This window comes from Bufo gargarizans, chromosome 6 (genome assembly GCF_014858855.1).
Source record: "Bufo gargarizans isolate SCDJY-AF-19 chromosome 6, ASM1485885v1, whole genome shotgun sequence".
Taxonomy (NCBI): Eukaryota; Metazoa; Chordata; class Amphibia; order Anura; family Bufonidae; genus Bufo; species Bufo gargarizans.
The window spans coordinates 303,016,627-303,036,550 of record NC_058085.1 but is presented as its reverse complement, the minus strand read 5'-3'; the positions used below and the strand labels follow the sequence as shown (position 1 = coordinate 303,036,550).

The 19,924-nt window shown below is 41.6% G+C and overlaps 1 protein-coding gene across 1 annotated transcript in view; it reads right to left on the bottom strand.

Moving 5' to 3' along the window:
- Positions 1–19,924, bottom strand: part of PCDH15 (protocadherin related 15) — a 1,384,495-nt gene that overhangs the window by 949,990 nt on the left and 414,581 nt on the right. The gene's annotated exons all lie outside the window — the stretch shown is intronic.

Below are 19,924 nucleotides of genomic sequence, written 5' to 3'. Positions count from 1 at the left end.
TGATTCATTACCACAAAGCGGGAGGAAATTCACATTCATTGCTAATCAAAGTTTTCCTAAACCAAATTCCGCCTTTTCCAAATCATCCATCAAAGTCTCCATGTCCTAGAAAAGTCATCAAGATGCAGAGAGAAGAGGAGCTGGATGTTCTTGATGACATGTTCTCATCAATATTAAATAATGTGGCAAGGAAGAAAAGCAGAGGGCAGAAGAAGGGCTCCCACCTGTAGGGCAGGAGAGTGCTGGGATTGGAGAAGTGGGTATGCCAGAGCTGATTAATATTCTGTGTTTACTATCAAATAACCTGCAGGATACTGCAGGCCAGAACACCAATAATATGTATATTGTCCCCCAAGCTAACCAGCCAAACCAGGTGCTATCAAATGACCTGCAGGAGATAGCAGTAAAAAAAATGCTGTGAAGATACGAGATATGCAGCACCTGAAACTACGGATACTGGAAGCCTGTGCTAGCATTTCTCCTGCGGTGTTGCTATCAGTATGTGAAGAGTGGGGGAAGAGGGTTGCATTGACAATCCAACACAATGGGCAGCACATTGAACACATTTTATAAGTGGTCAGAAACTTTTAAATAACTCATGAAATAATAAAGTTACGTTAAAACCAAGCACACCATTGTTTTTCTTGTGAAATTCCCAATAAGTTTGATGTGTCACATGACCCTCTTCCTATTGAGAAAACAAAAGTTAGATTCAAAATGGCCGACTTCAAAATGGCCGCCATGGTCACAACCCATCTTGAAAAGTTTCCCCCCTCACATATACTAATGTGCCACAAACAGGAAGTTAATATCACCAACCATTCCCATTATATTAAGGTGTATCCATATAAATGGCCAACCCTGTAAATACACCTGGAATTTTCAGTTCTCAGTTAAAAAAACAAAAACAAATAATGAGACATGATTTGGAAAAGCACATACCAGTCTGTGAAAGGTCTCACAGTTGATAACTCATTTTATATCAAACATAAAAATAAAGGCATGTCTCTAGAACCTTATAAAAGCACAACTAACCTTAACAGGAGTACACCTAGCCTTTCTGCTGACTGAGGCAAAAACTGAAATGGCAGCCCAACCTTCCAATGCCAACCCCATCCCTCCAGACCTACTGTTAAATGCATACTTGGAAAACATTATATATAGTGGTACAAAACATATAGGGTAATACAGCGCCACATACTGTGCCCACTGTGCTTCCTAATACTACTGTATACTGCAGAAACATATAATCCCCCTTTCTGCTACCCCCCTATTGCCCCTACCCAGTGCTGCCTGAGGCAATCGCCTCACCTTGCCTCATTGGTGGTGCACCCCTGAAACCGAAGCACTCCACCATGAAGGCCTTTATAGCAGAGTTACAGACAGAAGCCATTCTTTAGCAACAGGGACAAAATCTACTTTGCCAAAAAATACTTATAATGCTTTCAGACTGTGAAACTGTGGGCAAAGATGCTTTTGCTGGAATTTCAAGCTAGAAGAAAGCTAGTTCAACTTGTCATCCAATTAATATCAATTCAACATAGTACTGAGTAAAGAGTCTGAATACTTATGTAAAAGTGATGGTTCAACTTTTTAGTTTATTAGCAAGTAGTAGCACATAAATCGACAAGTCTAGTTTCAGTTTATTTTGGGAAATGTTATGTATTGTATTAAAGGGTCTTAATACATTTTGAATGCACTGTACATGAGATCCAGTTACATGGAGTCATTACGTTATATTCATATACATTTTTACATTGTATTTATAACTAAACTGCTTAAATGCGATGCACACCTTTGAGCTCATAGTTTTATTATTGCATTGTATTTATCATTTATTTATTTCAATTGACCTTTATTTAAAAATAAAAAAAAAATGATATTGAACCCCTGTTTCTTTGCAGTCTTCAGTTTCTCTAGTAGCTTGCTCTGAAATTTAACTCTGTTCTGTCAGGCAGCTCATCTGACAGCTCCTTATCTCTGATCTCTGACTTCCTAAACACTTACTATAAAACAATTCTTATCCTACTGATAAATGTGTCTTAAACAGGTGTCGATGACCTTTTAGTAATTTAGAGATAAGATATATTAGATGACCGACATAAAGTGAAAGTACCATTCACACAGTTAAACAAACAGTTAACCCTTTGTGACAAAACGGCTCATTATTTTAAATACAGACCAATAGAAAAAAAATATTTTTAGCCCAAAATATATAAAATGGCATCATGAAAAAAAAATAATACCCCCAATATGTACATAGCCTTTAAACTGTAAATTTATAACATTCAAGTTGCCATAAAAAAACCTGAATGGGGCAAGTTTACTAATGCAGACTAAAAGGTAGACCGTGTAGTCCTAGACATGCATTTTAGAGGTTTGCTAACAGTGGCTTATGCTGCATCATAAATTTAATGCATGGCTAGGCACCTTCTAAAACGTTATACAAGCTATTGGTTTGCTTACTTTGCAACATCATTCTGTATATTTTTTTCAACTTAGCTCCCTTTTCTTCTAAGTTACACCCCCATTGTGTATCACATGGTGAATAATTATTCTTGCATATTTACATGTTTGAAACTTGATTCAAATTATTGTGCCATAAATGACACAAAAAATTGTCCCATAAGTGCACCAACTATTGCCATATTTTACACCAAATTACTAAATCTGGGGAAATAACTTTTCATAGTAAAACCTAAAAGTGTTTCAAGTACCCACTGCCATTACAATATAAGAAGTATACACACATATAACTAAGCAGGGCTACATTATATAACAAATCAGTAATACTGAATAAGCAATGTAATGTACAAGTATCATCCATGGGAAACTTCAGCAATCATTCAACACACATACTGTACTAAGATAGAAAGTAATTTCTTAGGTCAAGAGTTATATTACTTCAAGGGGAACACTTCATCTTTGGAGAATAATTCTACAGATATTTACTGGAAAGACACCATTGTCTTTTTTATTCTTTTCACTAAGAAATATTCCCTATAGTGTAGGATTAGATTTAGTAGCAGGAAGATGATGATGGTAATATTACCACTTTACAGATCATTGATAATGCCTCGTTTCAATGTTGTAAACAGTTCCAGGCTGCTTATTGACAAAAATCCCATAATAAAATAGAATTGCTTCAGAGGAGGGCCACCAAAATAAATTAGCTGCTCCAAAATGAAGTACATAAGGAAAAGAGGAAAGAGCTAAATAAACACATATACCAGTATACAGTATGTGTGGTAAATATGTCTAAAAGGTGTGTGTGGAGACAAAAGCAGAAGAATAGAAAGAATGATATATTATGGAGGACATCTATTAATCAAATAGCAACACAGGTCCAAATCCATTTTATCTGAGTTAAAAGTGCTCCAATTGGCCTAAAAATCTGTGTATGACAATCTGAGATCTCGTATGACTCATATTTTTTTTCTCTCTAGTCTCTCACTGTATTCCCTGTCTCTCACTCTGCCAAAATTCACCATTTAAATTGAATCACCAAAAATTGGTTTTGGACACAGCTTGATTCAACTAATTTGTCATCTCTATTAACTTTATGTATATGTATTAAGTCAGTACTCTATGCCCTGCACTGATGAGGGGCAATCACCCTGAAACAGATGTCTGCAGATGAGGTGCTGGCTTATTTAATATCCAAGTCATGTCTCAAGGCTTATTTTAAGAGCTGAACATTGACTTTTAGGATAGCTGCCTTACATATGGTGGCATTAGAGGCAGAACTTGTTAAGAGCATATTAGCATCCCTTCCCTCCCAGAATTCCAGAGGAGCATGTATGGCCTATAAGTCTCCTCACACTGATTAAGGTGCTCTCTCCCTATGGAGCGTTAGTTCCCCCCTTGCTCTGATCGTTTTAGTAATGCACTGCAACACTACTTTTAAACTGCGGACTGTAACCAGAGCCTAAAAGGCTAAGGGTACTTTCACATTTGCGTTTTTCTTTTCCGGCATAGAGTTCCGTCACAGGGGCTCTATACCGGAAAAGAACTGATCAGGCATATCCCCATGCATTCTGAATGGAGAGTAATCCGTTCAGTTTGCATCAGGATGTCTTCAGTTCAGTCGTTTTGACTGATCAGGCAAAATAGAAAACCGCAGCATGCTACGGTTTTATCTCCGGCGAAAAAAACGGAAGACTTGCCTGAAAGCCGGATCCGGCATTTTTTCCCATAGGGATGTATTAGTGCCGGATCCGGCGTTCAGAATACCGGAATGCCGGATCCGTCGTTCCGTTATGCGCATGCGCAGACTGAAAAAAAGCTGAAAAAAATAAATGCCGGATCCGTTTTGCCGGATGACACCGGAACGACGGATCCGGCATTTCAATGCATTTTTTTTCGACTGATCAGGCATTTTTAAGACTGATCAGGATCCTGATCAGTCTTACTAATGCCATCAGTTTGCATACATTTTGCCTGATCCGGCAGGCAGTTCCGGCGACGGAACTGCTTGCCGGATCTCTCTGCCGCAAATGTGAAAGTAGCCTAACAATCATGGCAAACATAAGAAACTTTGTAGGGCCACCAGCTGGCATGACAATAGATTAACACCTCATGATCACATTGCGGGGGGCCAATGGAATAACAGAAGGAACCTCTTACCTGAGCCCATGTCATCCGCACAACATAGCAGTATGTTGATGCTGACAGTTATGAAGGATAGCTCTTCAATGTACCTTATCTAATGCTAGACTAACACTTTTTGTTACCAAGAATGTTAAAATATGAGCAATTTCCAAACTTTATTTATGAAAGCTTGTGAGAGTAAAAACACAAGCTGCTACTAAAATCACTCAAATTAAAAGCTGCTAATTAATCTTTTGAGTACATTTTCAAGGACTTGCAGTTCTATGTATAGTTATTTTAAAATACAACAATTTAAAAATATTCTGTAGCCATAGCTTTAACATCTTAAGGACCTAGGATGAAAATGCTTGTCCTAAAAGGCAGGTATTTTGTGCCCCAGGACGAGCATTCTTATCCTGCGGTCCTTCCTCCCCCCATGTGTGGTATGGCAATCAGCAGCACATCTCCATCCCTGCTGCATCCACCAGTATTGGTGATAATGCTGATGCCGGTGGATTAACCCCTCATATGACACGTTCTGCGCTGACTGCGGATTATGGGAGGTTTGCGCTCCCTCTCCTTAGCCATTGGGTCCTTGCACTACGGTGGTGGGGACCCGATAGTTGCCATGGCAGCCACAAGCCATTCCAAGGGCCTTGGGGCCCGGTATGTACGGAGGCCTATGAGGCCCAGCCTTGGGCTGGGTCTGATAGGCAAACTATCAGTGTATTACACTGTGTAATACATTGATAGTCAATGCACTACAGTACAGATGTATTGTGCTACATTTAAACAGGGATCAGACCCTGTAATGTTCAAATCCTATAGTGGGGAAAAAGTAAAAAAAAAAAACCTTTCCCATAAAAAGAGACATATAAAATTGTAAAAAATAGAAATTAAATAAAAAAAAAACAGACATATTAGGTTTCACCACATGTGTAACAACCTGCTCTGTAAAAATATTACATGATCAACCACATCTGGTCAACACCGTAACAAAAACTAATAAAAACTGTGCTAAAAAGATTTTTTGTCACCTTTCATCACAAAAAGTATAATACCAAGTGATCAAAAAGTCATATGTACCCAAAAATAATAACAATCAAACCATAATATTATCCAACCAAAAATATGACCCTAACTAAGACAATCTCCCAAAAAATAAAAAAAATATGGCTTTCAGAAAGTAAGGACACCAAAACATATTTTTTTTGTTTAAAAAATGCTTTTTTGTTTAAAACCAAATATATTTTAAAAAACAGACATTAGATATTGCCGCGTCTGTAACAACCTGATATAAAAATATCACGTGAGCTAACCTGTCTGGTGAACACCATAAAAAATAAAAAAATAAAAACGGTGTAAAAAAAGCCAATTTTTTATCACCTTACATAACAAAAAGTGTAATACCAAGCGATCAAAAAGTCATACGCACCCCAAAATCATATACCAATCAAACCATCATCTCATCCCCGCAAAAAATGAGACCATACCTAAGACAGTCTCCCAAAAAATAAAAAATAAACTATGGCTCTTAGAATATGGATACACTAAAATATGATTTTTTTTTTGTTTCAAAAATGCTTTTATTGCGTAAAACTTAAATAAAGAAAAAAGTATACATATTAGGCATCGCCTCATCTGTAAGAACCTGCTATATAAAAATATCACATGAAATAACCTCTCAGGTGAACACTGTAAAAAAAAAATATATATATAATAATGTGTAGATATAAATAAAGATGGCGTCGGCAGCACCACTATCAACAAGGTGCAGTCGGAGTGCCAGCGGCTGTGGGGGCGATCCACCTCCAAAATATAAAAATAAAGAATTCCGCAGCACATCCAATTTGTGGAAAAGTAGAAAAAGGCTTTATTCACCAGACATGCGACGTTTCAATCCTCTCAATGGGATTTTTCTCAAGCAGTGACACAGTGGGCAGTGCAGTGTACATATTTAAGCAACTTCACATCATTACACAATCATCAAATAAAGTACATTCATTAGAGACAATATCTTAAAAAATATTAATACAAACAGTATTATCAGTATGCTGGTACAATCACAACCTGTTCCAGATCTCAATAAAGCGATGTGATGTCAATCCTTCTCATGACAGTTTCAGCATAATCATGTATAATACAAAATAATCTAATTGTGACAATTATTAACACAGGTGTGGGTCTTCTTCAAACCCTACACTCAAACCTGTACATTTAGGGTTTGAAGAAGACCCACACCTGTGTTAATAATTGTCACAATTAGATTTTTTGTTTTGAAAAATTTCAAGATTTGCTTCTAAACTTCTAAGCTTTCTTACGTCCCCAAAAATTCTAATGGCATTCCCAAAATTTTCCAACATAAAGTAGACATAAGGAAAATGTAAAGTAAAAACTATTTTTGAAGTTATTACTATGTATTATAAAAATTAAAAAAAAAAAATTGGAAATTGTAAAATTTTATAAATAAAAATGAAATATTTTGAATAAAAGTTACCACTTTCATGAAGTACAATATGTGACGAGAAAGCAGTCTCAGAATGGCCTGGATAAGTAAAAGTGTTTTAAAGCTATTACCACATAAAGTGACACTTGTCAGATTTGCAAAAAATGGCCTGGTCCTTAAGGTGAAAAATGGCAAGGTCCTTAAGGGGTTAAAGAGTCATAGCTCTCTTTACTTGACTTCTGGTCCCCATCTTTCAACTTCTACATGGAAGAGGCCATGTGCACCGTTGAAGCCAATGATTGGCAACTTTATATTAAAGTGGTTTTCCAGTATTTTTATATTGATGGCCAATCCTCAAGGCATGCAATCAATATCTTATCAGTGGTTGCCCGAATCATGAAGAGGCTGTGGAACTTTGGTGAGCTCAAAATGATGCTCAGTCCCACTCAAGTGAATGGACTTGAGCTGCAATACCAAGCAGATCCACTATAGAATGTATAGCAATGTGCTTGTCGTGCCATGAGGAGGCTGCAGAGCTGATTAGAGTACCGCAGTCTCTTCAAACAGCTTATTGGCGGATAGGCAACCAATATAAAAAACCCAGACAATACATTTTAACATTTACAAATTTATTGGAAGCAACAGTATATTCAGCTAATGAATATATTGTTATAAGGACACCTGCATCATTGTCCCCCACTGTGCAGCGCCAGCTACTTGTGTACTACAGCAGGCCTTGATGTAAGCTCTGTCATGCTGTCTTGGCATGGCCCCTTATCAAGGGTCATGTGGCTAGACCTATCCATCAGCGGCCTCCATTGGTTAATACTGTGCAAAGCATGGGTAACTAGCTCATGTACAGCATCATTAACAGTGTTATTCAATGGAGGCCATTTATGGATGGCTTAGTTCTACTCAGAAGCTGTCCATGGCTTTAATACAGCCTTGTGCTCATTATGACAAAGTACCCAAATAAAAATGCTGGTTTACGGTAGAAAACATATATAACCTCTCTTTATCCCTTTCAAATGAGGTCAACGGGAGCCAAGGAAGCTTTTAATCCTTTGTAACTACATTGGAAAATTAATATTATTGCATAGGATAAAATAATTAATCATTATTTTCTAGTGCTGTTAATGGGTTTGTAGCAACATCTCTGGATGTAGGGCATATAAGGAATCAATATATGGAACCCTAGTAGTCTAGTGCAGTGATGGCATTAATATGTGAGTCCCTGATGGTCTAGGGCAGAGAAGGGGCTATTGTCAGCATCTCTGTTGGACTATGACAGTTGAAGAAATAATGATCTATACAGGATATCTACTGGGTTACTCAGCTGTTAAGGCTCCAGCGTTATCACGGTATATGGAAGGCAGAGACCAAACTGGACAGATTTCTCCAACCTCTGACATAGGCCTCATGCACACGACCGTGCCTTTTTTTGCCGTTCGCAAACCGTGGATCCGCAAAAAAACGGAAGCCACCCATGTGCCTCCCGCAATTTACAGAACGGGCGGCCCATTGTAGAAATGCCTATTCTTGTCCGCAAAACGGACAAGAATAGGACATGCTATATTTTTTTTGCGGGGCCACGGAACGGTGCAACGGATGCGGACAGCACACAGAGTGCTGTCCGCATATTTTGCGGCCCCATTGAAGTGAATGGGTAGGCACCCGACCACAACAACGGTCGTGTGCATGAGGCCATAGAAGAGGTCTCATGAACCTCCATCTAACCTAGGCTGCTCCCTCTAGTCACTTCTCTTTACACCGTTTGCTCACTATGTTCCCCCTTCTCAGACTGTTCACCAGGATCCCCCCTCTGTGCTCCACACACTGCTTGATTCAATATTGTAAAATAATCTTGTCAGAGGAAAATGTCAGCAGAGAATATTTTGTAATCAGAACTTTTTGTTTTTTTTGTTTAATCTATTCAGGATGATTAAAACATTCAACTTTTCTACAATGGCATTCCAGACAGTCATTTGCATTTCAGGAAACTTTTTTTTTTCCATATAATTTTTCAGCTGTAAAAATGAGGCACATTGTCTCAAATAACTTGCAATTATTGTTCCCTATTGTATAGTACAACAGTAAATATTGGTGCTTTCAGATAGACTGTAATCATATTTTTGAACAGTATTCAAAGAAAGGACACAGATGGCATCATTTTAACGCATACTGTATGCATCATTCACATGCTAATGCTCAGAGTTTGCTGCATTTGCTGCAAAAATTTGAAAGTGAAGCCTTAGTGAAATATTATACGTATAATGTCGATATATACTTAACAGTGCAGATAAGATTACAATAAACTAGAAAAATATAGAATTTGCTTGGAATTTCCATGTTTTTGTTAATTTAATTATCACTGTATCATGAAACATATAATATTTTTTTATGTGGTGCCATATGACACATAGATTTACCATCAATTGCCACAGTCATAATAATCCATAGAACAGGGGTCGCCAACCTTACAAACACAAAGAGCCCCCCAAAAAAACATATGACTACCAGGAGCCACAAGCTTTACATTTACACCCGAGTCACCGTATTTTTCGCCCTACAAGATGCACCTAGGTTTTAACAAAGAAACTTAAGAAGAAAAAAAATCATCTTATCTGAGGTCTGATAAAAATATTTTTCTTATTTTTCATTAGCAGAGAAAAAAATAAAAAATATATTTTTTATCAGACCTCAGATCAGATCCCCAAACCTTATCTGACCTAAAATAAGATCCCCAAACCTTGTCAGACCTCCAAATCAAATCCCCAAAAATGCTTGGATCAGACAACACAAATCAGACTCCCAGTGCCAGACCCTCAGTGCTCAGATCTCCCCTCTTCTCAGATCTGACCCCCCATGCTCAGACCTGACCAACCCATGCTCAAACAAGGCCCCCCATGCTCAGATCTGGCCCCCATTGCACAGATCAGACCCCCATTTCTCAGATCAGACCCCCATTGTTCAGATCAGGATCCCCCCATGCCCAGATCAGGACCACCCCCATGCTTAGATCTATAATTTTAAAAAATCTCTTCTCTCTCCTGATCAGGCACTGGGCTCTTGCTACTCTGCAGGTCTGACACACTCTCCACTGTGACCTGATGAGCACAACGTCATGTCATAGTGCGTGTCTCCACGTACTAGGTTCTCACACTGTGTGCATCAGAACGTAGTGGAGAGTGAGCTGGAGCTGCAAAGTGGCAACAGTGTCCGATCAGGAAAAGAGATCTGAGCATGGGGTGGAGAGTGAGCCGGCCTGACTGCTTCCCGACTCCACAGCTATTGCCACACTTGAAGAAGCAAAGAGCCGCATGCGGCTCAAGAGCCACGGGTTGGCCACCCCTGCAATAGAATAAAGATATCTTACTTTTTACCATAGATAAGAAGAAAAAAAGCAACTAAAAATGGTAGAGTTGCTGTTCTGTTTTCTTTTTATTCCTTGCCCCAAAAATAAGTTAAAGGGAACCTGTTACTTAAAAAATGCCTCCCAAACCACCAGCATTACCTTAAAGGGGTTATCCCATCTTAGACAATGGGGGCATATCGCAAGGATATGCCCCCATTGTCTGATAGGTGTGGGTCCCACCTCTGGGACCCGCACCTACAACGAGAACGGAGCCGGGGAGAGTTGTGGCTGGAGGACCCCGGGTTTCCCAGGGTCCGACCACCACCAGGCGCAGCTCCCCGCCTCTCCCATTGAAGTGAATGGGAGCGCACCGCACATGCGCGGCCAACGCTCCCAATCATTTCTATGGGGCTGGCTCGGCTATTTTCGGCGGCTCCATAGAAATGAACGGAGGGCGGCTGCGCATGCGCAGTGTGCCCTCCTCCACTTTCTCTGCTCCGTTCTCCTTATAGGTGCGGGTCCCAGCGGTGGGACCCGCACCTATCAGACAATGGGGGCATATCCTTGCGATATGCCCCCATTGTCTAAGATGGGATAACCCCTTTAACCACTTAAGGACCACAGGTTTATACCCCCCTAGTGACCAGGCCCTTTTTTACAAATCGGCACTCCACAACTTCAGCGGTTTATTGCTCGGTCATGCAACTTACCACCCAAATTAATTTTACCTCCTTTTCTTCTCACTAATAGAGCTTTCAGTTGGTGGTATTTCATTGCTGCTGACATTTTTACTTTTTTGGTTATTAATCGAAATTTAACGATTTTTTTGCAAAAAAATGACATTTTTCACTTTCAGTTGTAAAATTTTGCAAAAAAAACGACATCCATATATAAATGTTTCGCTAAATGTATTGTTCTACATGTCTTTGATTAAAAAAAAATGTTTGGGTAAAAAAAAAATGGTTTGGGTAAAAGTTATAGCGTTTACAAACTATGGTACAAAAATGTGAATTTCCGCTTTTTGAAGCAGCTCTGACTTTCTGAGCACCTGTCATGTTTCCTGAGGTTCTACAATGCCCAGACAGTACAAACACCCCACAAATGACCCCATTTCGGAAAGTAGACACCCTAAGGTATTCGCTGATGGGCATAGTGAGTTCATAGAACTTTTAATTTTTTGTCACAAGTTAGCGGAAAATGATGATTTATTTTTTTCTTACAAAGTCTCATATTCCACTAACTTGTGACAAAAAATAAAAACTTCCATGAACTCACTATGCCCATCACGAAATACCTTGGGGTGTCTTCTTTCCAAAATGGGGTCACTTGTGGGGTAGTTATACTGCCCTGGCATTCTAGGGGCCCTAATGTGTGGTAATTTGTTTGAAATCAAAATGTGTAAAAAAGGACCTGTGAAATCCGAAAGGTGCACTTTGGAATATGTGCCCCTTTGCCCACCTAGGCTGCAAAAAAGTGTCACACATGTGGTATCGACGTACTCAGGAGAAGTTGGGGAATGTGTTTTGGGGTGTCATTTTACATATACCCATGCTGGGTGAGAGAAATATCTCGGCAAAAGACAACTTTTCCCATTTTTTTATACAAAGTTGGCATCTGACCAAGATATTTTTCTCACCCAGCATGGGTATATGTAAAATGACACCCCAAAACACATTCCCTAACTTCTCCTGAGTACGGCGATACCACATGTGTGACACTTTTTTGCAGCCTAGATGCGCAAAGCGGCCCAAATTCCTTTTAGGAGGGCATTTTTAGACATTTGGATCCCAGACTTCTTCTCACGCTTTCGGGCCCCTAACATGCCAGGGCAGTATAAATACCCCACATGTGACTCCATTTTGGAAAGAAGACACCCTAAGGTATTCCGTGAGGGGCATGGCGAGTTCCTAGAATTTTTATTTTTTTGGCACAAGTTAGCGGAAATTGATTTTTTTTGTATTTTGTCACAAAGTCTCCCTTTCCGCTAACTTTGGACAAAAATTTCAATCTTTCATGGACTAAATATGCCCCTCATGGAATACCTTGGGGTGTCTTCGTTCCGGAATGGGGTCACATGTGGGGTACTTATACTGCCCTGGCATTTTAGGGGCCCTAAAGCGTCAGAAGAAGTCTGGAATATAAATGTCTAAAAAAAATTACGCATTTGGATTCCGTGAGGGGTATGGTGAGTTCATGTGAGATTTTATTTTTTGACACAAGTTAGTGGAAATATGAGACTTTGTAAGAAAAAACCAAAACAAACAAAAAATTTCCGCTAACTTGTGCCCAAAAAAATGTCTAAATGGAGCCTTACAGGGGGTGATCAATGACAGGGGGGTGATCAGGGAATCTATATGGGGTGATCACCCCCCTGTCATTGATCACCCCCCTGTAAGGCTCCATTCAGACGTCCGTATGATACATGGATCGGATCCGCAAAACACATGCGGACGTCTGAATGGAGCCTTACAAGGGGGTGATCAATGACAGAGGGGTGATCACCCAAATAGACTCCCTGATCACCCCCCTGTAAGGCTCCATTCAGACGTCCGGTTGATTTTTTACGGATCCACGGATACATGGATCGGATCCACAAAAGACATGCGGACGTCTGAATGGAGCCTTCCAGGGGGGTGATCAATGACAGAGGGGTGATCACCCATATAGACTCCCTGATCACCTCCGTCATTGATCACCCTCCTGTAAGGCTCCATTCAGACGTCCGTATGATTTTTTACGGATCCACGGATACATGGATCGGATCCGCAAAACACATGCGGACGTCTGAATGGAGCCTTACAGGGGGGTGATCAATGACGGAGGTGATCAGGGAGTCTATATGGGTGATCACCCCTCTGTCATTGATCACCCCCCTGTGAGGCTACATTCAGACGTCCGCATGTCTTTTGCGGATCCGATCCATGTATCCGTGGATCCGTAAAAAATCATACGGACGTCTGAATGGAGCCTTACAGGGGGGTGATCAATGACAGGGGGGTGATCAATGACAGGGGGTGATCAGGGAGTGTATATGGGGTGATCACCCCCCCTGTCACTGATCACCCCCCTGTAAGGCTCCATTCAGACGTCCGTATGTGTTTTGCGGATCCGATCCATGTATCCGTGGATCCGTAAAAATCATACGGACGTCTGAATGGAGCCTTACAGGGGGGTGATCAATGACAGGGGGGTGATCAATGACAGGGGGTGATCAGGAAGTCTATATGGGTGATCACCCCTCTGTCATTGATCACCCCCCTGTAAGGCTCCATTCAGACGTCCGCATGTGTTTTGCGGATCCGATCCATGTATCCGTGGATCCGTAAAAATCATACGGACGTCTGAATGGAGCCTTACAGGGGGGTGATCAATGACGGAGGTGATCAGGGAGTCTATATGGGTGATCACCCCTCTGTCATTCATCACCCCCCTGTAAGGCTCCATTCAGACGTCCGCATGTGTTTTGCGGATCCGATCCATGTATCAGTGGATCCGTAAAAATCATACGGACGTCTGAATGGAGCCTTACAGGGGGGTGATCAATGACAGGGAAGTGATCAGGAAGTCTATATGCGTGATCACCCCCTTGTCATTGATCACCCCCCTGTAAGGCTCCATTCAGACGTCTGTATGCGTTTTGCGGATCCGATCCATGTATCCGTGGATCCGTAAAAAATCATACGGACGTCTGAATGGAGCCTTACAGGGGGGTGATCAATGACAGGGGGGTGATCAATGACAGAGGGGTGATCAATGACAGGGAAGTGATCAGGAAGTCTATATGCGTGATCACCCCCTTGTCATTGATCACCCCCCTGTAAGGCTCCATTCAGACGTCCGTATGCGTTTTGCGGATCCGATCCATGTATCCGTAAAAATCATACGGACCTCTGAATGGAGCCTGACAGGGGGGTGATCAATGACAGGGGGGTGATCAATGGCAGGGGGGTGATCAATGACAGGGGGGGTGATTAGGGAGTCTATACGGGCTGATCAGTGGTTTATAAAGGGTTAATAAGTGACAGGGGGGGGGTGTAGTGTAGTGTAGTGGTGTTTGGTGCTACTTTAGTGAGCTACCTGAGTCCTCTGGTGGTCGATCCTAACAAAAGGGACCACCAGAGGACCAGGTAGCAGGTATATTAGACGCTGTTATCAAAACAGCGTCTAATATACTTGTTAGGGGTTAAAAAAATCACATCTCCAGCCTGCCAGCGAGCGATCGCCGCTGGCAGGCTGGAGATCCACTCGCTTACCTTCCGTTCCTGTGAACGTGCGCGCCTGCGTGCGCGCGTTCACAGGAAATCTCGGCTCACGCGAGATGACGCCTATTGGCGTTAGTGTGACCTGGGAGAGCCGCCGCGATGACGCCTTTCGGCGTTAGCGTGGCGGCAAGCGGTTAAAGTAGCCATCAGTATGTTCCTAAAGATCCCATTTTTCCTCCGGCCAGATGCACCAAAATCTTGAAAAATGAAGGGTGTGTGGTTTTCCTGATTTGAAGCGAGGAGGCCACTGCCCCCTTGACTTCAAACTCTGCTGTTACATAGCGTGTGCAGGGGAATAAAGTTTGTTTTTCAAGATTTTGGTGCATCTGCCTGGAGGAAGAATATGATCTTTGAAAACATACTGCTGGCTACTTTTAAGGTAATGCTGGTGGTTTGGGAGGCTTTTTTAGGTGACAGGTTCCCTTTAAAGGTAATAAACTAAATGTGCCCTAAAATTGTACCAATAAAATCTACCTCTTATCTAACAAAAAAAAAAAAAAGCCTTGATATGGCATTTTTGAGGTATAAATAATATGAAAAAATCTTGGAATGTAGCAACACAATTTTTTTTTTCATAAAACCTTATTAACCTTATAATTGTTCAAAATTACAAAATGAAAAAATATATAAAATATGAAAAAACTTAACATATACACAATTAGTAATCTAATCATTTTGTAAAATAAATTCAACATGTTATTTTTAAAACATGGTAAACAGAAAAAAGTGCAAACAAATATATTACAGATTTTAGCGGTTTTATTAACCCCCTTCCCCCCAAAAAAGGAATAAAAGCAAATCAACAAATTGCATGTACTCCAAAATAATGCCATTGCAAATACAGTTACAGTACAGACCAAAGGTTTGGACATACCTTATCATTCAAAGAGTTTTCTTTATTTTCATGACTATGAAAATTGTAGATTCACACTGAAGGCATCAAAACTATGAATTAACACATGTGGAATTATATACATAACAAAAAAGTGTGAAACAACTGAAAATATGTCATATTCTAGGTTCTTCAAAGTAGCCACCTTTTGCTTTGATTACCGCTTTGCACACTCTTGGCATTCTCTTGATGAGCTTCAAGAGGTAGTCACCTGAAATGGTCTTCCAACAGTCTTGAAGGAGTTCCCAGAGATGCTTAGCACTTGTTGGCCCTTTTGCCTTCACTCTGCGGTCCAGCTCACCCCAAACCATCTCGATTGGGTTCAGGTCCGGTGACTGTGGAGGCCAGGTCGTCTGGCGCACCGCCCCATCACTCTTCTTCATGGTCAAATTGCCCTTACACAGCCTGGAGGTGTGTTTGGGGTCATTGTCCTGTTGAAAAATAAATGATGGTCCAACTAAACGCAAACCGGATGGAATAGCATGCTGCTGCAAGATGCTGTGGTAGCCATGCTGGTTCAGTATGCCTTCAATATTGAATAAATACCCAACAGTGTCACCAGCAAAGCACCCCCACACCATCACACCTCCTCCTCTATGCTTCACGGTGGGAACCAGGCATGTAGAGTCCATCCGTTCACCTTTTCTGCGTCGCACAAATACACAGTGGTTGGAACCAAAGATCTCAAATTTGGACTCATCAGACCAAAGCACAGATTTCCACTGGTCTAATGTCCATTCCTTGTGTTCTTTAGCCCAAACAAGTCTCTTCTGCTTGTTGCCTGTCCTTAGCAGTGGTTTCCTAGCAGATATTCTACCATGAAGGCCTGATTCACACAGTCTCCTCTTAACAGTTGTTCTAGAGATGTGTCTGCTGCTAGAACTCTGTGTGGCATTGACCTGGTCTCTAATCTGAGCTGCTGTTAACCTGCGATTTCTGAGGCTGGTGACTCGGATGAACTTAACCTCCGCAGCAGAGGTGACTCTTGGTCTTCCTTTCCTGGGACGGTCCGCATGTGAGCCAGTTTCTTAGTAGCGCTTGATGGTTTTTGTGACTGCACTTGGGGACACTTTCAAAGTTTTCCCAATTTTTCGGACTGACTGACCTTAATTTCTTAAAGTAATGATGGCCACTCGTTTTTCTTTACTTAGCTGCTTTTTTCTTGCCATAATACAAATTCTAACAGTCTATTCAGTAGGACTATCAGCTGTGTATCCACCTGACTTCTCCACAACGCAACTGATGGTCCCAACCCCATTTATAAGGCAAGAAATCCCACTTATTAAACCTGACAGGGCACACCTGTGAAGTGAAAACTATTTTAGGTGACTACCTCTTGAAGCTCATCAAGAGAATGCCAAGAGTGTGCAAAGCAGTAATCAAAGCAAAAGGTGGCTACTTTGAAGAACCTAGAATATGACATATTTTCAGTTGTTTCACACTTTTTTGTTATGTATATTATTCCACATGTGTTAATACATAGTTTTGATGCCTTCAGTGTGAATCTACAATTTTCATAGTCATGAAAATAAAGAAAACTCTTTGAATGAGAAGGTGTGTCCAAACTTTTGGTCTGTACTGTACATAAGTGGAAAAATAATAATAAAAAAGTTATGATTTAAAATCTGACATTGAAAAAGAATACCTAAAAAAGACAGGTCTTCAGGAAATGTCCTCAGTAGGAGTGAAACTTTTGTCACCCCTACCCATCAGCTATTTGAAGAGTATACAATCTGCCTCTTAGTAGGTCAGTGATGTCATGTTCATGGGTCACATAATCTATGTGCTATTTAACTTAATAAGCCTGGGCTATTATACCAAGCACAGTCAGTATAGCATTGTGCTCAACATGCCGTGAAGGCAGCCTGTTCAAACAGCTGATCGGTGGTGGTGTTGGACCCCCACCAAACATATATTGACAACCTATCCTGAGGATTGGTCATCAGTACACTACTCCACGAAAACCCCTTTAATGGGTCACCGTATAGACCTGTCATTTAAAACATTTCCACCACTTTGTAAGGCCTCATGCACACGACAGTGTTTTTTCACTGTCCGCAAAACGGGGTTCCGTTGGTCCGCGATCCGTGACCGTTTTTTCGTCCGTGGGTCTTCCTTGATTTTTGGAGGATCCACGGACATGAAAAAAATGTCGTTTTGGTGTCCGCCTGGCCGTGCTGAGCCAAACGGATCCGTCCTGAATTACAATGCAAGTCAATGGGGACGGATCCGTTTGACGTTGACACAATATGGTGCAATTGCAAACGGATCCGTCCCCATTGACTTTCAATGTAAAGTCTGGAGTCCCTTTTATACCATCGGAGTTTTCTCCAATCCGATGGTATATTTTAACTTGAAGCGTCCCCATCACCATGGGAACGCCTCTATGTTAGAATATACTGTCGGATATGAGTTACATCGTGAAAACTCATATCCGACAGTATATTCTAACACAGAGGCGTTCCCATGGTGATGGGGACGCTTCTACTTAGAATATACTACAAACTGTGTACATGACTGCCCCCTGCTGCCTGGCAGCACCCGATCTCTTACAGGGGGCCGTGATCAGCACAATTAACCCCTCAGGTGCTGCACCTGAAGGGGTTAATTGTGCGTATCATAGCCCCCTGTAAGAGATCAGGGCTGCCAGGCAGCAGGGGGCAGACCCCCCCCTCCCCAGTTTGAATATCATTGGTGGCCAGTGCGGCCCCCCCTCCCTCCCTCTATTGTATTAATAACATTGGTGGCAATGTGCGGCCTCCCCCGGCCCCCCTCCCTCTATTGTAATAAGAACATTGGTGGCAGTGTGCGCCCCCCCCCCCCGACCATTGGTGGCAGCGGAGTTCCGATCGGAGTCCCAGTTTAATCGCTGGGGCTCCGATCGGTAACCATGGCAACCAGGATGCTACTGCAGTCCTGGTTGCCATGGTTACTTAGCAATAGTAGAAGCATCATGTCTGTGTCCGGCCGGGAGCTCCTCCTACTGGTAAGTGACAGGTCTGTGCGGCGCATTGCTAAATGAGCTGTCACTTACCAGTAGGAGGAGCTCCCTGCCGGACACAGACATCGCAGCAGCCAGCAGGTAAGTATGATGCTTCTACTATTGCTAAGTAACCATGGCAACCAGGACTGCACTGGCCACCAATGAAATTTAAACTGGGGAGGGAGGGGGGTCTGCCCCCTGCTGCCTGGCAGCCCCGGATCTCTTACAGGGGGCTATGATATGCACAATTAACGCCTTCAGGTGCGGCACCTGAGGGGTTAATTGTACGTATCACAGAGATCGGGTGCTGCCAGGCAGCAGGGGGCAGTCATGTACACAGTTTGTTGTATATTCTAACTAGAAGCGTCCCCATCACTATGGGAACGCCTCTGTGTTAGAATATACTGTCGGATCTGAGTTTTCACAAAGTGAAAACTCAGCTCTGAAAAAGCTTTTATGCAGACGGATCTTCGGATCCGTCTGTATGAAAGTAACCTACGGCCACAGATCACGGACACGGATGCCAATCTTGTGTGCATCCATGTTCTTTCACGGACCCATTGACTTGAATTGGTCCGTGAACCGTTGTCCGTCAAAAAAATAGGACAGGTCCTATTTTTTTGACGGACAGGATACACGGATCACGGAGGCGGATGACAAACGGTGCATTTTCCGAGTTTTCAACGGACCCATTGAAAGTCAATGGGTCCGCAGAAAATCACGGAAAACGGAACAACGGCCACGGGTGAACACAACGGTCGTGTGCATGAGGCCTTATAGTGAGAAAATAAAGTGGAATATTTATCTAGAAGTAGAGTAAGTCTACAGTATAATGTGTTTGTGTACCCTTGTGCTTTTCTGTAGCTGGAATGTTCTACGCTCCCTCTTCTGCCATTATTTGTATGCACTTACAACATAGATTGGTCAATAGGGGTTATAAATTGTATCTGTTCCAGATGAATAAGCATGCAATTACTGACGGAGACAGTCCGAGACAGTACCAAATACACATCTGCCAGGACACATAATGGAGCTCAGATTGCTAATGACTAATATTTAATACTTACACATAATAACAAATAGATTTTCTTTGTTACAAAATAGGCATAATATGTAAAGATGGATTTGAATAGGTACAGTAGGTCCATTACATATAATGTTTACTTTCATATAACATGCATATTATCTCCCCCATAATGTATATAAAAACTGGTGAAAGCACAGCTACGTAGCCCATAAAAAAGCTAAACGGTAGCATGCTAGTCCAAATTCAGACATTGCAGGGGAAACTTTTACAGAGCCATACATTGTAGCATGAATGGCTCCCATGTAATACATGGAAGGTCTGGGCCACCAGAGAGAAAATCATTGATAATTAATGTAGTGGGGTCCCTAG